The 22,422-nt window shown below is 41.5% G+C and overlaps 1 long non-coding RNA gene across 4 annotated transcripts in view; it reads right to left on the bottom strand.

Moving 5' to 3' along the window:
• LOC105860436 (uncharacterized) overlaps positions 1 to 14,404 on the bottom strand; it is a 61,113-nt gene extending 46,709 nt beyond the window's left edge. For 3 of the 4 annotated variants that reach the window (XR_012919283.1, XR_012919285.1, XR_012919284.1), the window contains exon 1: positions 14,204 to 14,401. This is a non-coding gene — a long non-coding RNA (uncharacterized LOC105860436). Of the gene's footprint in view, positions 1 to 14,203 lie in introns of all 4 variants that reach the window. The other variant, XR_001149037.3, reaches the window with a different exon arrangement.
• Positions 14,405 to 22,422: the final 8,018 nt, after the last annotated feature.

Genomic DNA, 22,422 nt, shown 5'->3' with positions numbered 1-22,422 from the left:
CTGTAAATCCCTCCTCTGCCCCTTTGAAATGTACATGTATGCATCTCCTGCAACCCAGGGGTGTCTTGCTCAAGGACTTGAAAGCCACTCCTTTGAAATGTAATCATCAGGAAGGATAGAGCCTTGGTCTCCGGTCCTTGTAGGAAGAGACAATCCTGAGCAGCAAACAGCTGGAATAATCACACCGACCAGCTCTCTAACCTGATTTGTGTAAGTTTCATTCCCCTGACTCTGCTTGAGTCCCCGCTCAACCGCTCCATTCCCCACACCCTCATTCTTCCCCACCCAGTAAGTAAAATCTCTTTTTACCACTTTAATATGTGGCTCTGTTTATCTTGGACACTACTCACACTCCAACACCCAGCCCCCATGTGACCTCCTCAAAGAAATCTCCTCTCTTCGGCCCCCACAATGGTGTTTGTCACTCATACATATGCCCTTGCAACTTCGAACACACATATCCTAGGATGGTGATGTGCAACGAAAATGTACTTTTATTCTAGTCAAACTTCCATGTAGACTAAAACCCTGAAGCCCTAAATTGTGTTTTACTCATCCCTGTATGCGCAGTGCCCCGTATAAGCGAACTTGAATAAATGCGTATCAAATTGAGAACTGAATGATGAGTGACTAAGTGCCTCTGTGCAGGATGGTAAGGGTTAAGATGTGCTTTTTCTCTCAAGTTATCCCTAAAAGCAATGGGGACGGAGCAGGAGGAAGGCAATTATACTTCTCCCAGAGGAGAGGAAGATAGACCAGTGTAGACTTGTCCTCTATTGCCTCTGAGATATTTTCCACTCCACTTTTCCCTCCCCAGATCTTTCTTAGTTTGTATATAAAATATTTTTCCTTTGGGGGCAATGAAGAACTTTTATATTCTTTATTATAATGGGGGCAAAAGAAGGACTCAAATCCCTTCGAATGCCACATAAAATTTGCTAACTGAAAGGGCTTCATCCTGGCCATAACCATATGAAAATGTGTGATGTCAAGCCAACCTAAATTATCCCATTGTTTTCAAGTGTGACTAAATACTGACTAATATTACTTCCTCTAGCACTTTTTTTTTTTTTTGACTCAGTACAATGGATGAGTTCCAAGCTGTTGTTATACTTTGCTGTCTGGACAGAATGACTTCCTGCACATCATAACCACTTGAGACAGAGGAAAAAATGGAAACAAGAAAGAACCCAAAGCTCCCAAGAGTACACTTAAGTTTAGCAATGGCTTTTTGGTTTTGGATTTTGTTGTTTTTGTTGTTCTAGGTTATTCACATAAGCAATAAAGAATACTGAAACCCAAGCTGGAAGAAACCTTGCCCCAGTCACCCAGAGAGGAGCCAACACTGACTTCCCTGCCTATCCTGAGACTCGTAGTGTCGCCACGACAGCTGCCAAGTGGCTCAGGCTGGATGCAAACACTCTCTTTCCTTCAAATACAAGTCCTCACACCTTTGGGATGTCAGCAGTTTCTTCTGCCTCGTTATAAACTATTCTTTTTAGTTCTATTTTCTGGGAAACAAGTGGTGTTTGCAGAAATTAAAGAGATTCAGAGCCTTATTCCATGTGGACTAAATCACTAGAGACAGGACTGCTCTCAGAGAGAAAATAGAGAAGTGACCAGGACCAAAGCTTTGGGGATGTCTTCAGAGAGTGCAAAGGAAGGACACTATTCAAAGGTCCCTTTGGAAGATCAGATGAGTCCCTTTTCCCATGTCAGCAGCAAATGATAGATAACCAAAATGGTCTGATCCGAGCCATTCAGGCTGAATGAATGTACTGAAAGTCCCAGTACTTTTTCCACATCTTCTGTCCTTCTAAAACGTTGGGAGATAGCAGCCCCTGTCTCAGCCAGCCCCTTCTAGCTTCAGTCTCTACTAGCTTCCACCATTAGGCTTTATTCTGAAGAGTAAGCAGTCCCATCTTCTCTTCTCCCCCAATAAATCTGTTGGCAGCAGGGATCAACTATTCCAAACTACACGCAGAGAAAGACTGTTATCTCTGGGCAAAGAGGAAAATCTTCCCTCTCCATAAGATTTTTCTCCTTTCATTAGGAGATAGAGCATTCACAAGGAAGCAGAGTGCCCCTCTGAAAACCAACCATAGCCCCTTTCAACTGTGGGATTCACTTTTCTCAAGGTATGAGTCATTTCTATAACCTCTGAGCTTTCACCAGTTTTAGGGTCAAAGAAAAAAGCCAGCCCCCACAAGCCCTTTAAGCTCCCTGAGAATTAGGAAAAAGGGTTCATTACATGGCAGAGATGATTGGCTGCTTCTTTTCAACTGCAATTGGTGGCCCAGAAACCACAGCCATCAAATGCAGAGGCTTTGCTAAATCATCATTATTTCAGCTACTAATTAGGTCTAATGTTCACAGCAGAGGAGTCTGTGGGGGCAATAAACCACTTCTTCAAATGATTAAACTTTCAAGCAAACACACTTTGATTACCACAAGAACCATTCCCTTGCAAAGGCGTTCTGAGACAATGAACAGTACTCCCCATGAATGTAGGATGTGTAGCCTGGAACTCTGGGTGTGCACAGATACCCTGTCTGTTCTGGCCACCCCCTGCTCTGCCTCTTTGATTATGGCAAGACACCTAAGGGGGCCACATAAGTGAAAAAGTCAAAAAGTTTCAGATAATAGCAATTTCACTGGGTATATTGAGGAATAGCACTGCCTGAATGCTCAGGCCGTCCAGCAAGAGAATCATCTGCTACTTCCCAGATGTTGGGTCCCCCATCCCTTGGCCCCAGTTTAAAGAAGTGGGATTAGAGAAAGGGACTGTGGTGGCAAGGAAACCTGAGGCACTTTTATGTGAGTTATCTCATAGCAATAATATTGGCATTTACTCCAGATTTTTTTTCCAGAAGTGCTTACTTAATGGGCCTTTATTAGCCTGTTTGACTCTTTCTACAATGCATCACATTGTACCCCATAAATATATATAATTATCATTTATCGATTAAAAATAAAAATTTAAAACTTATACAATATCTATATGGTCACTGAAAAAAACAGAAAATACAAACAAACAGAATCCTGTGCATTGTAGAATGTTTACTAGTGTCCCTGCCTCTACCCACTAGATGCCATTAGCCCACCCTCCCCCTATTTTGGACAACAAATAATTTCCGTAGATATTGTCAAATGCCACCTAGGAGCAAAATCACTCTCACTGAGAACCATTGCTCTAGAGATAAACTGTGATACATTTTCCTGGCTTTTGTTCTCCAGACATAAAAGTAAATATACATTTAAAAATGGAGTTGTAGTATATATATTGTTTTGTATTTTTATTTTTTACTTAACCATGTATCCTAAATGATTTTCCTTAACCATATCCTGAACATGTTGATACCTTAATGGCTCCATTGTGCTCCCATGCACAATTGTACTATAGTTTATTTAACCCTCAATTTTTGGACATTGAGATTATTTCCAAGGGTAGTAAGAGCATTAAAACAACAACAAAACTATTGTTCCTCTTTTGCCTTCCCAAATGGGAGGAGGTTGGCATACTGCATACGATCAGGGAAATAAGTCCTTAGACTGCATCCTTCTATTTATAGAGATCATGGAGGGAGCCAGAAAGGGCACAATCTTAAGTTGAGACATGTTGACCTTTCTGTGCTGTTTAATGGGTAAGATCCTAAATAGAACTTGTTCATGAGTCTTAGGGTGGGATAGAGTTGAGGAGTAAAGAGCCAGATGAATTGGAAAAACATAAGCGAAGACAAATAGTTTAGGGATGAATAGCCAAAAAGGATGCTAAGAATGAAGAATCCTGGAAAACAAAAAGAGGAGTTGATGGAAAGAGACTTAGAAGGGAGGGAGGAGGTACCAAACAGGGTAGTTGTCTGCAGTTGTCTGCAGGGTAGATGTCTGCTCTCCATTTTCCAAACTCTCAGTAAAAGGTAGCCATGCACCTTACTGTGGCCAGGGTACCTGGAGGAGTAAAGGGTATTTGGGGTGGGCTGCAAGGTGATATATTGCAGAAAAGGGACAGCAGGGGCAGGTGCAAAATACAGACTGAGATTAGAGAAACAGAAGTTGGAGGCAGAGGCAACTAGGAGAACAAGAATCACTGGAGATATTGGGATTTGGTTCTCAGGGTTTTCACAGTATTTGAGACGATTGGCTGAGCCAATCTTGTTTAAATACTAAAAGGCCAAAATGACTTCAGCAGAATAAAGGACTTTAGGAATACCTAGTCAGCAGAGACTTAAATTACACTTTTTTTGTGGATCTTATAAACAACAGTATGTTGAATATCATTATAGTTAAATATTTACACACATCCTTAATTTGTTTTTAGCCTACATTTTAGGAATGAAATTGCTGGGTCCAAGACAATGCACATTCTTAAGGCTTCTGACACATACTATGAAAAACTTGACAAGAAAATTTTAATAATAATTTACTACTTTATGATACAGTCAACAGGGTATGAAAGTTCCTTTTCCCCCTATCGTTTCAGCAACACTGGCATATATTCTTTCTATTTTCAGAAGCAGTAAATGAGACTTGCCCACGTTCACAGAGTAGCAGAACTAGAGCGAGAGCTCCGCGTCCTCAGCTCTTCTTTATCTAGCAATACCATGATGCTTCTTTTATCAGAACTGGGGTATGTAACCTTTAGAACAGTGCTCCCCAACCTTTTTGGCACCAGTGGAAAAATTGTCTTCCATGAAACCAGTCTCTGGAAGACAATTTTTTCACTGGTGGAGGTGCAGGGGGTGGAGAAGCAGATCTCAGGCTGTACATACTTGCTTGCCCACAGCTCACCTCCTGCTGTGAACCCCCAACAAGTTTCATGGAAGACAATTTTTTCATGGGAGGGGGAGCACGGGGGTGGGCACAGGAGGTGGGGGTTAGGGATTGCAGTTTTAGAAGACTCAGCCAGCATCACTCCTGATCTTTTTACTCCTCTGTTAACCCCGATGATGTTAGGTTAAAGTCCAAACTCTTTTAGAGGAGTGGAAAGCCCTTCATGGTCTAGTTCCTGCTTGCCTCTCCATCCTTTCCCTACCTTGATTTTAAGCTCTTATCATTTCTTTAAATTCTTGCATGTACTTTGCTCACTCTTGCCTCAGAGCACTTGCTTTTTTCTCTCTCCCCACCCATCTTTGCCTGGGTAACTTCTGCTTATCCTTCAGACTGAACTTAAACATCAATTTCTTTGTGACCTTTACATTCAGGGTGATGTGCTCCTATCACCCCCATGTGCTTCTACAGCACTTTTTACTTCCCCATGATAGTACTTATGAACTGTGTTGTAATTTTTGTCTAATGATCTGACTTCCCCATTAGTCTTTAAGCAACATAGGACAAGATCCATGTTTATAAAATCCGAGATCAGATCTTGCTGAGTAGTGCTTGCCCCTTTAGACTAGACAGGTGCATTCCAGGTAATTGGAATCCAAGCCACTTCTGAGGGTTTTATAACCAGCCCACTTCACTCATCCATGTTCCCTGCTTGGCATCTGTAATCATCTGTGTACACGATCTCTGCTACAAACACATTCCCCGTTAATCTCAGGAAGAACCTTCCAATATTGAGTTGCCCAACAATGGAGGAGCCCTTCTCTTTCTTTATGTTGTAACATGATCTTTTGCACATGCTTCTTAGTAACACTCGGTCCTCCCAATGTGACTGGGAGGTGCCAGAGGGTAGGAATGAGCTGTACTCCCAACCAGGGCACCTCACATGTGCCAGGTGGTCTCTGAGTGTGTGCACTGCCAAATTGAACTAAACGACTGTCTTGGCAATAGACAACTTTCCAAGACTCAACAACTTGCTTCCATCCCAGCCAAAGGCTTGCCACTCTGAGGCAAATGTCACTGTGGAGTTGTCTTAATGAGAAGGCATGCTTGCTTCTCTTCTGGGGGAGTTTCCTAGAGCGATGCTCTTAGAAACTCCTTGGCAGGAATCCTGAGCCAGGCTTGGCATTGACAGCGTCCTCCTGCTGGCATTAACAAGCCTCTTATTTAAATGTAAATGAGCTCTCAGTGCCAGTTTGTGAGCGAAACACTTCGCTTGTGTTAAACCAGAGCTGGGAATGCTACAACACACCAAATGTCGGCTTGGTTTCCACTTCCCCACCACATCCGTAGTTCGCAGTGTAGCTCTCTTTGCCTTGTCTTCTTAGATCTGCAGGGTTGGGAGTCCTCAGAAAACAGAGAGAATTTGTGGAGTCCAGGGTCCTATTTATAGCCCCAAATCTGCTTCAATATGACCTTCAACAAGTTATTTAGAGAAGAAAAAAAATTGGAGTGTCATAAAATTAGTAGCAGTACCACATCACATCTCAGTCAACCGAGGGATCTTTAAGGCTCCTCAGGCCCAGCAGAGGGTCTGAGCCATGTCCTCTAGTTTGCCGGCTGTTGTCAGTCCAACTTTCCCCAGGAGCCTACCTATACCATACACGCTCTGATCCTTGTGCATACTCTTTATTTTCTCCTGGCTCAGTTCTGTTTTCACTGATATAGACGTCATTTGGTGATATTGCCTAATGTCTGGTCCTGCTTAGCTATCTGTTTCCCCACTCAGTTTCCCTGCCCCATTAGTCATATTTTGTCCAAGTTCTTGTTTTGGCATTTCCCTCTTTATTTCAGGTTTTCCTGGAGTTGACTCGTGCTCCTCTGATATCTGGATTCTGGCCATCTCTCTCCCAGACACTCCAATGGCCAGTATAGATGCTACATTGTTTGTTTTTTGTATGTCTGATACAACTTGACTATGTGTGCATCTTGAGGTTGAGGCTGGGTCTTATCTTTAGGCCCAAATCCTAATGAATGAATAAATGAAGTAGTGGCAAAAAGATTGAGAAATTCTATTTCTCCCCAGGATATTGCTACAAAAGGCCAAGTAGGTAGAAAAAATATATATCTGCTGTCTGTAAGCTAGAGAACCAGAAGAGCCAGTAGTGTAACTCAGTGTGAGTTCAAGGGCCCAAGAATTAGCTCTGATGTCCAAGGGCAAGAGAGGATTGATGTCCTAACCCAAGAAGAGAGAAGTGACCCTTGTTCCACTTTTTTGTTCTGCATGGGCCCTAGACAGATTGGACGATACCTGCAAGGGCAGATCTTCCTTATTGAGTCTATTGAATCAACTATTCCTGTCTTTCAGAATACCAGAGACTGGGTAATTTATAAAGAACAGAAATTTATTTCTCGTAGTTCTGGAGTCTGGGAAGTCTAAGATCAAGGGGCCAGCTTCTGTGAGGGCTGCTCTGCACTTCCAAGATGGCACCTTGAACACAAGGAATGCTGCGTCCTCACATGACAGAAGTCATAAGGGAAAAAGAGGGATGAACTCCTTCTATCAAGCCCTCTTGTAAGGGCACTTAATCCCATTCATGGGGGCAGAGCCCTCATGGCATAATCACCTCTTAAAGGTCCCATATCTTAGTACTATCACATTAGCACCACATGAACTGTGAAGGGAACACATTCAAACTATAGCACATCCTCATAGACTCACCCAAAATAATGTTTTCCAGCTACCTGGGCATTCATTAGCTCACTCAAGTTGATACACAAAATTAACCATCATACCAAGTGTTCATTTTGGTAAAGTTCACAGTATCAAAACCATTGGGTTAGCCTGTGGGAAGACGTGCAATAAACATTAAACATGTTTTTTGAGGGCCTTCCACAAAAAGCATAATGGGCTGCATTCAGTGGGAGATGCAAAATGATATAAAGGAAGCCCTTGAGTGATAAGAGGTAGCTTTTCCTGGGACACTTTGGATCCAGCAAAAATGCCTTTTGTTTCAAGGCAGAACATTGTCATCAGCTTTACTATCTGAGCACCTAAGTTTCTGGGCTGCCTCAGTCCAGTGACTGATGAAAAGAATATTTATTTATTTATTTTTCAGCATATTACAGGGGTACAAATGTTAAGGTTACGTATATTGCCCTTGCCCCCCCATCCTCCCTTGAGTCAGAGCTTCAAGCGTGTCCATCCCCCAGTTGGTGCACATTGCACTCATTATGTATATATATACCCATCCCCTCCCCCCCACCTGCCTGACACCCGATAAAAAAAGAACATTTTTGATGGCCAGGCCCAGACTAAAATGGTAGAGTCACCACTTCTCACTCTCCTAGCCCAGTCCCCATCAGTGCCCCTTCCTGGTCTTTGACTGGTAGCTTGTGGTGGGAAAGATGATTCAGCGTACCAATGGGGGCAGCTGCCTCTAACTGGTCCTTGCTGGTTTGGACTCCTATGAAGAGAAGGGTTTGAGATGGAAGGATCTGTTGTATTTGCACAAGCCTTTGGGAGGATGACGCAGAGAACAGAGGATGTAAGGCATGAGGGAGGAAGGAAATGCTTCTCTTTCTTTTTCAGGAAATTAGTGATAGTCTTGCACCCTGCAGACTAGAAACATTGAAAGCAGAGGCCTTGACCCCAAACTGATGTCCTCACAATGGTGGGTGAAAGCAGTGAGATTTCTGCATTGATTCTGCAGGAATCAGGTCTGGACAAGAGGAAGAAAGGTAGAAGCAAAAGAACAGGACAGATGAGTTGTGTTTTTGCTGACATTCTGCTTTGCGGGTGAATCTCCTCTTTAGAGACTCTTAGGGAGAGCTAGTTTCTGGAAACTGAGCTAGTAGGGGGTTGCCTTATTAAAATTTCAGTTAGAAAAAAAGAAGCCTTGGGTGTTTTGGGTTTGTTTTTTGGTTTTTGTTTTGTTTTTGTTTTGGGTAGTCACACACTGGTAATGCCTGAGGTATTTTGGTTATATTTCAATTATGACCAAATTTCAAAAGGAAAAGAAGAACATTGTGGTAAGAGTCCTGGGTTCTTTCCCTGGAGTCAGGAAACCTGGTGTTTAGTTCTGGCTCAGTTTCTAACATAGAACATGAAACTGAGTAAATTTTTTCCCTTGGGAACTCAGTTTTCCCATCTGCAAAATGAAGCAATTGGGTTATATAAGCCCTAAGAAGAATATATTGGAGAAGAACAGAGTAGAAACCAAATTTCCATTAATCATTCATTTAGCAACTATTAAGCAGCTGCTCCATATCACGCAATGTGCTGGGCTCTGCAGGTAGAATGGTGAGGAAGAGAAGCCAGGACACCTCCCCATGTAGAAGTTTCAGTCAAGCAGGTAAGACGGCCATGAATTACAGAATAAAAGCAAAGATAAAATTATAATTGTGCTAATGACATGAAAGTGAGAAAAATGGCTCTTTGGGAATATAAATAGAAAGATTTCAGGAACTCTGAATAGCACATGTATTTTGTAGTTCAATACAGAAGGTGGCACAAGAGGGAGAAAAAGTGTATGAGTGTAAGTATCCACTTACACATGCAGTAAAAGGTGAAACTGGGGTGAGGAAAACACAGGGCCTGATCATAAGGAAAGAAAATGATGTCACATAAGCCAAGAGAGATGGGAGTTTTAAGAATTAAGTAGTCCAGTAAAAACTGGATGGAAAGAAGTGACTTTGTTTATCCATTTCCCCACATTGAAGGCAACCAGCAGAGAGCCTGGTACAGAGCACGTCCTCCATGTATATTTGTGGAATAAATACATTTTTCTTAACTGCACAAAGAAAAAAAAAGGAAACTTAGAAGGGCTACATGGATTGTACAAGGTCACAGCCTGCTGGTAGCCGGAGACAAGATTGAAATCCAACTTTTTAAATCAAACAGCATTTTAAAACAAAGTTGACTTGAGGACTGCAACTGCAGAACTTATTCCTAAGCAACAATTTCTACTCCCACAGAGGCACCAAGAAGAAAGGAACACTACAAAGACCACGCTCCAAGAGGTATGCACATCACACCTGTGCACGCATACATACACACCCTGTTTTTGTCAGGCCTCTTCAGCTAATCAATTCATGTTACCACCATTGCCCTGTTCACAGAGACAGAGAAGAACAAGGACCTTTCTCCTCCTAAAGGGGCGTTGGAGAAATGAGGTCTGGAAGGCTGACAGCTGGGCAGGCATCAGATTTACAACAGCAGTAGGTCAGAGGCTAAGTGGAAACTGTGTAGACACAGAACATATCTTCCTTGAAATATTGTCTTCCTCTGTGAAATGAACATATAAAGTGATCTATTGTTCCTTGGTTTTCTTTATTTAAGGTTTCTGCATTACTTTCTAAGAGCAAAAACTCAAAGCAAGATGCTGCAGACATTTGTCAGGCACTGCTGGGCTGATGGCAGTTGGTCTGGTGAAGGAGCTGAGTGATTCTGCAGATGAGAGCAAGAAGAGCGTAGAGGACTCTCCTCTGAGAGGCTTGAGTGCAGCTAAGACTCAGGATGCTTCATTAGACTTTGGCCTGAGCACTTGAATTCAAGAAATGGATTCTACATCGGTAGCATTCATACTTGGAAGAAGAATTCAATACAGCCTGATGCCCATTTCATGTTCCTGGAACAGCCCGTGCTTCTTGTACTTTTCAAGACCATAGAGAAAGCACCCTTGACCCAACAGCCTAAAAATCAGCCCCATAGTTAGTTCATACCTCAACAGTATTCCTCACTTGCCTTTGTGGCACAACTTAGCATATTATTATCTGTGAATTTTGCTCTCTCTCTCTCTCAGAAATGTGGACATCTGTGATGTGAGAGTGTTGATTTGAAGCTTGGCTGAGTTCATCCTAGGATGGGGATGTCTGAAGAGGACTGGAACATCTAAGATAGTAGGTCAGCAGGTGACTACTTGCAGTGGTGGCCAAGAAACCTGCTGGAAAGGAAGCTTTCTCAAGGAAGAGAGAGAGTAGAGACACCTAACAAAAGCCCACAGAAAATGGATCATGTTCAAAGGAGAGGGATTATTCATTCTTGGAGTGCTGTACTTATTTGCCTTTGAACTGCTTTCTGCCTTAACTCATGCCAACACTCAGGAAAATGGATGCTTATAATAAATCTGTAACTGTGGTTCATTAAAGGTTTAGGAGAACCAGGCAGCTCTGAGTTGGGGCTATGGAATATCATACTATCCAAATGTAGAGGGGGATAGCACAAAGTAGCCATGATGCTTTGTGGGTACAAATATGAGCAGTGTCTTCGCCTTTGACAGCTTATATGTATTTGAATATAGGATGGAAGCATGGGAAGTTTTGCTTCAATTTAATGACAGAATCAACTAAAAGAACTGGAAAGACTTATATAAAATATCTCAAATGATGAATAACAGGTTGCTATACACAAGAGCATATGTAAGTCACCTTGACAGGCCTCTCAAAAATAGTTGGAGAGAAATTTGGGGGGATCATAGATGTACAAGTGTGGATAAAGATAGAGAAAGGACTATTTAGGGACTAAAATAATGGCCCCATAATTACTTTCAGGCTAGTATGGTATATGAAAAACAGGGAATTTGTTTGTTATGATTATTATTAATACATGTAAAATCTTTAGTATAGTACTTAGCATATAATAATTAGTCACTAAGTGTTATGTAATATTATTAAAATGTTTCATACTGATACATAAACACTGTAAATATGTTGATTACTTTGTCTATAACTGGAACACACTATCTTTATTTAGGAACTATTTATTATCATGTCTGAATTTTAAATTTTTCATATTTTAAAACATGTATAATATATGTGATAGTATATTATTTATATTCCATGATATAATTACTTATTAATTATATATAATATATATTTATGGTAGTTCTTGTATGATAACTATTTTGGGTAATATGTGTAAAGCAGAAGGGAAGATAAAAATCTTTCTAAACATGTGCAGAAAATATCGTTAATATACTGGGAAGACTTATACTCCATTCCTCCAATGTATTCAGAGCTATCGCTGGACAGATTCAGAAAGATTTCTAACATCTTCCCTTCTCTTTCCAACGTCATCCAAAACAGTCATCATATGAAAACTACCATTTACTAACTGTGGCTGCGGTTTCTTCTCCTGTAAAATAAAGCTAATGCTATCAGCCCCCACTACTTTACAGGATTATTATAAAGATTAAACTAGTGAATGTGAAAAGTTCTTTGAAAACTATAGATTAATACAAATGCAAAGTATCATCACCACTGTTAGAGAAAGTGCTTAAAGAATATTTTTTTTTATTGTAACTTAGTATTATGGGAATTTGCTGCTTCCTTTCCTCTGGGGGGTATTCTTCTCTTGTTGTCTTGTTCTTCTCATTAGTCTGACTAGGTCACCATTTAAAATCTGACAACCAAAGCTCCATTCCTTGCACGTTCTCCTAAAGCAGATGTCCTTGAGCTGGGGCCCAGAATTGCGAAGTGTGTGATACATTCTCAGAGTGGGAGAGCACAGCGTTTCCAGAGAGTCTGAGAATTAGGCTTTTCCTCCTATTTTTAATTTTTGTCAGTTTTAGCATGTTCTTCTGGCTAAGTAAAAGGCTTCAGTTTCAGTCTTGCCACCGTGTGACCCCAAATGAGTCACTTCCTAACTTGGTTGTCTCAGGTTCCTCTACTGCAAATTCCTGACATTCCACTCACAGTCACCAGAACCACTCTACATCTCCCCGTGTCATATGTAGTTGGCCTTACATAAGACTTCACGAAAGAAGTTACATTGCCAATTCCTCTAAACTATCTGGGCTAGATCCTTTTTTTATAAACCACAGATGATCTCTGATACTATTGGTTCTTATATGTAGATTCTATGATCTCTTCCTGGGAAAGTCATCTAGTCCACTATAACATAGTGGCCATTATACATTTTTAAGTAACAGAATTATGAAATAATGGCTGTATAAGTACCCATGTGAATGCCTGTCAATGGTTCTCACATCATGTGCTTAGAATGATTTCAGTGTGACTGAACCTTGCCAAGACAAACTCATAGGAAAAGCTCTGCTTTCCCTGCAAATATTAAGATGTGTCAACCTCAAAGGGTTGCTTAAGTTTTCTATTTTACTCAAAGTCTGGCATCAAATCCATTTAGCCTTGTGGTGCTTATCTTCTAAAGACATTTGGCAGATATTTCTAGCCACGTGGCAAAGGCATAGTCCATCCCAGAACATGCAGAATTTGAGATAATAAAAAAGTGACCTCCTTATTATTAGTGCCCACGCCTCTTATCTTCCAGGGGAAGACAAAGCAAATAAAATATTGGTAAAGGCAATATCCTACTTTGAATAGTTTTAGGGCCCTTTCAGATTTTACTTTGCATGAAAAAACCCAGGGAGTTATGAGGTCCAATCCTTTGCCTTCAATCTAAACTTGACTATGATTTTCTCTAACAATCTCCTAGAACTCATGGCTTAGGGGCAAAATGCAATGCTGTTTGTGTTAATGCAGTGTATAGCAGTCATGCTGAAGGAGGAAGAACAGTATCTTCAATGTTAGTCCATCTGGGCTCCGTCTCCTTGGGGCAGAGGCAAGCGTTTGCAAATGGACTAGAAGCTGTTAGTCTTTCTCTCATGCTACCAAAGGAAAATGACCACAATCAGAATTGTGGAATTTTCCTGTTGGAAATGACCTAAGAGATCAAATTGTCCAACTTTTACCAGCAATTAGAATTCCCTCCAAAGCATCTCCTCTAAAAGTCACTGAGCCATTGCTTGATTATCTCCAGTAACAGGAAACTTATCTCCTGTTGAGCTGTACAGTTGAATAAGTCTATTACAAAATCTTTTTTATTTTTTTGCTGGGCTATAATTGGCTTATAATTTCTGCCTACTGATTCTGGTTACATTCTAGCCACACAGAAGAAGTCAGTTCAACAAATCTTCTCTTCTTCTCCCCATGGCAACTCTTCCTCAATCTGAATACTGTGTACATTCCCTCTTAGGGAAGGAACTGAATCTTTCATTCACCCCCTACAGTATACTAAACAGTTTAAATCATTACCCCCCATCATCCTACTATATACTTTGGGGCTTGAATTTTGCAACATTTGTTAGCCCGCTAAGGCTCAGAGAAGTGGAATTCTGTAGGACCACACAATTTGGAGGTGGCAGGTCGGGAAGTCAGGAACAGCCCAGGAAAGCTCAGGTATGATACTTTCCATCCTTCTCTACTACCTCCCACAATGGCAAGCCTTCTATAAGTAACACCTTTCAGGTGTTGTGAACTTTAACCAAGACTGAAACTGAGCCAGAGGATCTTTATGTGGCCACTTATGTTGTTAGTCTTCTCAGCTGTCACTTTCACCTTTATATACAAATAAAATATCAAGGCCCCATCCCTTCATACTGCAAGAAACCCAGTACTTTGCAAGATTTTAGGGAAAGGTTACCTCTTCTGCTTGCCAACTGACATTTCACTCTCCAAACTCCTGCTTCAGCTTCTCTCTAGTCTCCGTTGGCTTCCTAGTCACCAGTTCCGATGAATGTTGTCAACTTCCCACACCTTTTCATCTGGATCATGGAATCAGCACTTCACCTCTGACCTGTTCACTCCCACTGACACAAAGCTGTTGTGTAATAGTCTTTATGTAAGAACTGGAGGATGGAAGGGACACAGAATAGGAAACACCTTAAAAGTGCACATCAGACATCCCCAATGTTGTGGTTTGTGGGCATTCACCATCCAAGAGAGTCCCTTGCTGGTGGCTTCTTTCCTCACACTCTACAATCTCTAAACAGAGTGCCTTCTCTAATCTCATCACCAAAACTCTTACCCTTTCAACATTCAAGGGAAACCAGAAACAACCTCTTCATATGCATTTATTCTAGAAATCTCTATCTAAGGAAGAGACCACTGGACATCATTATACATATAATTTATCCCATCATTAGTTTAACACACCTTCCCAGAATGATCCTGGACTCTGCCTTGCATAATAACCAAAATGCTGACTAAAGTGTTTCCCAAACAAAAGAGCAGCTTTCTCTCAAAGAATTCTACCTTTCTCCTTGGCAGAGAAAATATTTGCAGCCACCATGAAAAAAAAAAAAAATGAAAGGTAACTCATTGTTATTCAGGAGATTGTAAGACTATCCACTTTTAGAACACCAAATTCTAATATTGCAATCAAAAGTGCTTTCTGAAACAGGCCAAAAGCAGAGTTCATTTGATTTCAAAGTTACACAGGACTCTCAGGTTGGTTGAAAATCAATACAGGTTGAGGATCCCTTATCCAAATGTTTGGGACCAGAATTGTTTCAGACTTCAGACTTATAATGATTTTGAAATATTTGCATATACATAATGTGATATCTTGGGGATAGGACACAAGGCTAAACACAAAAGTCATTAATGTTTTATATATACTTTATACACATAGCCTGAAGGTAACTCCATATAATATTTTTAATAATGTGCAGGAAATAAAGTTTTGACTGTGTTTTGACTACAAATGGCCATAAGAAGTCTGATGTGGCATCATGTCAGTGTTCAAAAACTTTTGAATTTTGGAGAATTTTGGATTTCAAACTTTCAGATTAGGACTGCTCAACCTATACTCTCTTTGTCATATTTCTACCTTAAAACAAAGAAAACTAGAGAAGATATCTAGTATTAAAATGGTGATCTTGAGAGCTAACCTTGCCAGAGATCCTAAAATATAAGATTACCTCCACAATCTGAAGGTCTATGTAGCAGCAAAAAGTGTTACCTTTTTTCTCCTAGCACAAGGGTCACAGCTGACACTCCAACAGCAAAAGACAGGTTAATAAGAGAAAAATATAACATTTATGTAATCAAAGTTTTTCGTGACATGGAAGCCTTCAGAAACAAAGACTCAAAGACCAAGGGAAAACTCTCTCTTTTTATGCTTGGGCTCAATGAAGAATGGATAGCCTTGTAGAAATGTCACTGGACAAAATGGTGTGATCTAATAGTAATAGACTGAGGGGGAAACCCAGCGAGGCCTGTCTGTTCCGATTCTTCTTGGTCTCTCTGTGTGGCATTCCTTTTGTCCACATATTGCACAAAACACCATTCACATTAGAGTCTTCAAAGGGGAAGAAAGAAGCTCAGAGAGTAACCTTTCTAGGATGTATGGCTTTCTTTGGGGAGGAGGAGTTCTAGTTTCTATGACCCACCTTGGAGGACAGGAATTTTGGTTTCTATGAATTGCTTTGTGGGGAGAAAGAAGGCAGGAGACAGGGGGAATGGGAGTAGGTCATACAGACCTTGCTTCTTCCACTCTTCCAATCTCCTTCAGTCCAAAATACTCAGCACACCAAGGTGCCACACTTTGGGGGATTGTGTTTCTAAGCTCCAACGTTGAGCACTAGGCAGAAAACTCAGATGCAAAATGCTACTTCCAGGCCTGCTGAGAGGGTTCCAGTTCCGAGCTGTGCTGCTGCTCTCCCAGGCAGCAATCACTTCCTGGCAATATATTCAAGAGACAGTTAAAAAAATATCTCTTCTCCATTTACTGCTTTAGAAACAGAATCCACTGCCTAATTGAGAATCCTTTCTGCCTAATTACCCCATTCCCATTTTTTTTAAGCAGCAGAGTTGCTGTGGAATTATGTACTGTATAATTTCATCATTTGGCAATATGTAAATCAGGAGAAGAAAGGAAGAGGGAGAGAACGGCAAGAGAGGGGTGATCATCTCTTTGAATTTCTACGTGAAGGGATGGGCAGTGAGGCATGTGTAGACAAGGAAAGAGGACTGGATTACATGGCAGAGCTGGGTGTGAGTTCCAGTCCCCCACTTGAGTAATTGTACTTACAGGCAGATAATGTCTTCCTGAGCCTCACTTTTCCCTTCCATCAAATTTTTCACATGTGCTCCCAGCACCTAGCACAGCTCCTGGCTCACATGAGAGTCTTAATAATTAACTAGTGAATAAACAGTTTGGTTTATTCACTGGTTTGCCTCCCTCATTGAGTTGTTAACAGCGTGGAGTTACAGGATGACTATAAAAATATTTAATACACTATAAAATGTTGAGTATGCATAGAGTACCTTGTGCACTAATGGAGAAAATGCTGTTTAATACCTAAAAAACAAAAACAAAAAACAGAAAACATCTTTTTCTTGCCTTGGTTGTCATCTTTAGAAGTAAAGACAAAACAATAACATTTCGAAGTGCCAGTGACTGTTACAGATGAAGTCACTTCTAATTCCCTGGCTGTCCTAATACATTCTACAGATGAGAAAATGGTATGGACATGAGCTCATCTTTTTGAGAAAGTTTAGGAAAAATCAAGTCCTGAACCTTGTCCCCTGGAAGCCATCAGATCTGGAGCTCTTAAGGTAGGTCCAGCCATGGGAGCACCTTCCAGGTTTACCTTTGGGTGCCCTTCAGACTCTCCCTGAGTGAGCGGGGTGACAAGGACGTAGTCTGTCTCCCAGCCCACCTGTGCAGGTAGAGGGATCTCATGGATAGGGGCAGACACCCTCAGACTGTCACACCCATTCCTCAAGCATCACTGGTGTCACTTCCCCAGGCTCCTGAGCATGACTTGCTGTGGACCTTCCTCTGAGGGGTCCAGGATTGTCCCCTTCTCCACTGTCTGAGAGAAGGGACTCTTCTTATTCCTTTCACCCCACCAGTTCAGGCTTTTCCTATCAGGTTGAGGGGGACGCAAACCTGGCATAACCCTTTCTAGGGCAAAAAGTGGAGTTTTGATTTCCCCTGTTTCTTCACGAGACACTGGGTATGACTCCATGACCTAGATTCAGGAGAGCTGGTAAGTTGCTTTCTCTTCTAGGCCTCAGTTTTTCTACCTCTTTGCAAAAAAGTAGGTGATACTAGGTACTCTTCTACCTTCGACCATAACATTCCCTCCTTCTGGGACCACAGTCCCTGGGCCTGATAGCCTGGTGTTATTGACACAGTTGGGCTGATTTTGCATTGGCAGAGAGACGAATTAAATGACCCAGTGAATATACCTGCTTATGCCAGCATGGAAACCTTAGCAACTGCAGACTGGAGAATTTTCCTTACAAATACTGTTTCTCATACAGGAGAGAAATTTACCTTACTCATGGCTAAGACACAGTAAAGTTTAGTGGGAATAGGACTGGGGATCGCAAGACCTGGAGTGGAACACTCCATTGACCAAGTCCTAGCTATGTGGATGTAGGCAATACACCTGACCCCTCTAAGTTTCAAGTTTCCTTACCTATAAAATAAGGATAATAATATCGTCCCATAAATGGTTGTAGAATCAAGTTAGAAAAGGAATTGTAAATTATAGTCCTCACCAAAAACAAGAAGTGTTATTGATACCAATTTTTAAAAGGCTCGAGAACCCATTAGGCCACCAACTAACCACATACTAAAGAACAATTACAGTAATGATGGGGTCTTACATTTATATTTCATCTCAGGCTTCCCAAGGGCAACAGAGGCATACAGAATGAAATGTTGTACAATTAGTAGAGACAGAATTTTCTTAGATATTATCTTTCTTACTTCCCAATCTCAACAAATGTTTAGTACCTAGAATATGTCAAACACAAATTATAGGGCTACTGATATGAACCAGACAGCCAGAGTCCCTGCTCATAGTCTATTTATATTCTAGAAGAGGCAGCAGGAAGTAAGCACATAAACAGACACACAGATAACTTCATGTACTCTGTTGTTGTTATAACAAATAAAAAATAGGGTGATGGGGGGGTGCTTTTATACCTTAGGTGGTCAGTAAAGGCCTCTCTGAGCAGGTGACATTGTCATGGAAAATGGTGGCCCGCTAATCAGAAATCGAGCCAGGCCTAGCATCCAGGACTCAAGACTCCCTGTGCTTTTCTACTGACCAATGTTGTTTTTCCCCCTGAATTCTGAGTCTACGTATCTGTTCAGTTAACGAAGATTTCCCTGCTTTTGGCTCAGATCCTCTTCTTTCTAGGGTTTAATGTGTCTTCTCCTCTCCCACCCCAGTGCCAAGGCTGAGCTGTGCTTGAGCTCTCATTACATATTTGTTCAACATAATCCTATTCCAAGCCTCATAATTACAAGTCTTTCTGCTGTAAGTCACCTGTTATCTACACAACTGAGTTGAGTTTTAATCATGTGAAAGGTATTTAAGGAAGATATTTTGGAAGTTTAGTAAGAGGTAATCCTTCCCATGAGAAGGTCCCACAAAGTCTATTAAAGGGCAGGAGAGAGAGAAGGGGATAGCATAAGTGCACAAACATATTTTTATTCATTCATTCTGATTTTATGGAACACTGATGGTATACACAGCATTATGTATGGTACTACTGGACTCAGAAATAAATCAAGCAGAATCTGTGCTCTCAAGAAATTCCTAGTTTGGTGAGAAAGAGAGCCTTAAAAATATAGAGGATTATAATAAAAAGTAACAGATATTACAGGCAGAGAATCATAAAAGATATACAAACAATATAGTAGGGAAAGAGTATTATTTCCATGGAGGTGAACCATGGAAGCCTTCCCAGAGGAAGTGGCATTTGGGTTGAGCCTTGGTGAGAAGGAGGAAAGAGTTAATTTAAGAAGGAAAGGCATAGGATGCAAAAATTTTCTCCCATTCTGTAGGTTGTCTGTTTACTTTCATGACTATTTCTTTGGCTGTGCAGAAGCTTTGTAGTTTGATCATGTCCCATTTATTTATTTTTGTTGCTGCTGTGATTGCCTTTGGGGACTTCTTCATAAACTCTTTGCCCAGGCCGATGTCTAGGAGAGTGTTTCCAACTTTTTCCTCTAGAGTTCTAATAGTTTCATATCTTAGGTTTAAGTCTGTTATCCAGCGTGAGTTGGTTTTTGTGAGAGGTGAAAGGTGTGGGTCCTGTTTTAGCCTTCTAATAAGGGACTGATAACTAGAATATACTTAGAACTCACGAAAATTAGGAAGAAAAAATCAAATAACCCCATTAAAAAGTGGGCAAAGGACTTGAACAGAAATTTTTCTAAAGAAGACAGAAGAATGGCCAACAAACATATGAAGAAATGCTCAACATCTCTATACATCAGGGAAATGCAAATCAAAACCACAATGAGATATCACTTAACCCCAGTGAGAATGGCCTTTATCAAAAAATCTCCAAACAATAAATGCTGGCGTGGTTGCGGAGAGAGAGGAACACTCCTACACTGCTGGTGGGACTGCAAACTAGTTCAACCTCTGTGGAAAGCAATATGGAGATACCTTAAAGCGATACAAGTGAATCTACCATTTGATCCAGCAATCCCATTGCTGGGCATCTACCCAAATGATCCAGTGACACTCTACAAAAAAGACACCTGCACTCGAATGTTTATAGCAGCACAATTCATAATTGCAAGGCTGTGGAAACAGCCCAAGTGCCCATCAATCCAAGAATGGATTAATAAAATGTGGTATATGTATACCATGGAGTACTATTCAGCTCTAAGAAACAATGGTGATATAGCACATCTTATATTTTCCTGGTTAGAGCTGGAACCCATACTACTAAGTGAAGTATCCCAAGAATGGAAAAACAAGCACCAGATATATTCTCCAGCAAACTGGTATTAACTGAGTAGCACCTAAGTGGACACATAGGTGCTACAGTAATAGGGTATTGGGGATGTGGGAGGGGGGCGGGTATATACATACATAATGAGTGAGATGTGCACCATCTGGAGGATGGTCATGATGGAGACTCAGACTTTTGGGGGGAGGGGGGGAAATGGGCATTTATTGAAACCTTAAAATCTGTACCCCCATAATATGCCAAAATAAAAAAAAAAAAAAAGGAAAGGCAAACGATGGTGGCAGGAAAGTAGAAGGAAGATTTTGTTGAACATATGCATAGGAAGAGGAGTAAGCCAAGCCCCTCTAGAGCTGTGTTTCCTTACCCTGTCTTCTCTGCCTCTGCTCATAGGCCTGAGCCCCATACAGGGTATCTTTGATCACAGGTACACAGAGGCCGTTGCTTCTTTGAAGACAGCACCCGCAATAATGCCCTCATTCTATATATAGAAATATCGTGTCACTGAATCACTCATCTGGTGGTAGTTGTGGGTCCTACTGTAATGCCTCTTTCAGTCTTGAGAACTAGAATTTCTGCCACATGTTGACAGTTCTGAGCAACTCATTTAAGAAAGTTATGTGAGCTGCGACCATTAACCTATAAAAAGGAGTGGCAGCCAAATGAAAGGGCTCCTGGTCTCTCAGTTAAGCTCCATCACCAGGTTCGTCCTCTGCGGTCCTGAAACTCTGTCTACCTGCTGGCATCTCCACCTATATGCCCGATAGTCACCTTGGCATCAAAAGATGTCCAAACTGAACTCACCTCCTTTTTTCTCCAAACCGGCTCCTTTTCCCATATATATTTTTGGCTAATTGTTTATCTAACTAGCAACTGATACAAAACTATCAATTCAAGTTATTGCATTTATATCTTGGGCTCTTCCAGGTTTCTCATCTTCAATAAAAAATGAGTAGCCTGGGTACGCATAGGGTGAGCAATTACTACAGAGTTTAGGATCCCGAAACTGAACGCTGAGAAAGCTGGATCTTCACGCTGACTCTTATTGACTGTGTGGCATCTGTCTTTTCTCTACCTCTTTTGTAAAATGGTCATACAAGACCTTTTTCACAGTGAACATGGAATTATATATGTGAATATGCATTAATAATTAGAAAGTGCCATACCAAGATCGGGTAATATTAAAAGAGATGTTGGAAGATTTTAGGGCTTGCAATAAGAAAGGTATATACCCACTACTTTTTTATCATGGAACTCTGAGCTAGCCCCTCCTCCTCTCTGTCCCTGGCAATGTCAGAGCTGGACAGTAGACTGGACAGTAGCAGTGGGGGCTGCTGTGAAGATCAAAGAAGATAATGTGTCATGTGCCTTTGGGATTATGAGAGCTTGGTTCTAATCATGCCCTGCCACTTACGCCTTAGGTCACGAATGCCCAAGCGCTTCCTTTTCTGAGCCTCAGCTTTACTATCTGAGGAAAAGTTCTGCTACTATAAAACAAATAAACAAATGCCAGTAATAAAACCACTGGATTAGACTATTTCTAAAGAATCTGCTGATAGGGAATAAATTAAAAGCGTCTAAGAAACTGATGGGCTCCATACAAGATGCCAGTCTACAGTCAAGTCATAGTCAGTTAGCAGGCAGCTTACGCAAATCTGTGCAGGAAACGGAACATTAGAAGTCCTCAGCTTCACGTCCTACCCACCTACAAGGGGCAGAAGACCGGACCCGGAGGCCCGGCCATGAGCTCTGAGTTTAACCCTGGGCAAGACTGGGCCTCACTCTCCTCCTCAGGGAACCAGCGGGCGTGGACTCAACGTTCTCTGAGGCAGCTTCCTGTTCAAAAGACCGTGAATCTAACTTCTTTCAATAACTTCTAATGAGTCCCGGGCACAGGGAACCAGGCCGGCCTCCTGTGTGTGCGGAGACGCGCCTGGTTCGAGCAGATGGAGTGTGTCTATCATGGCGGCGGCGTAACCAGTCTGGTCACTTCAGATGTCTCTCCAATTAACACTCCCGGCGGCAGCCAACTGCTCAGGCAGCGGAGCATGCTGGTGGGGAAGATGGCGGGGAAGCCTGGGCCCGCTGCCACGCCTATTATCTAAGCCTCGCCCGGCGGCGGAGGGGTGGGCG

This window comes from Microcebus murinus, chromosome 1 (genome assembly GCF_040939455.1).
Source record: "Microcebus murinus isolate Inina chromosome 1, M.murinus_Inina_mat1.0, whole genome shotgun sequence".
Lineage (NCBI taxonomy): Eukaryota > Metazoa > Chordata > Mammalia > Primates > Cheirogaleidae > Microcebus > Microcebus murinus.
Note: the sequence above shows the minus strand (reverse complement) of the source record. Positions and strands in the feature narration are given on the sequence as shown.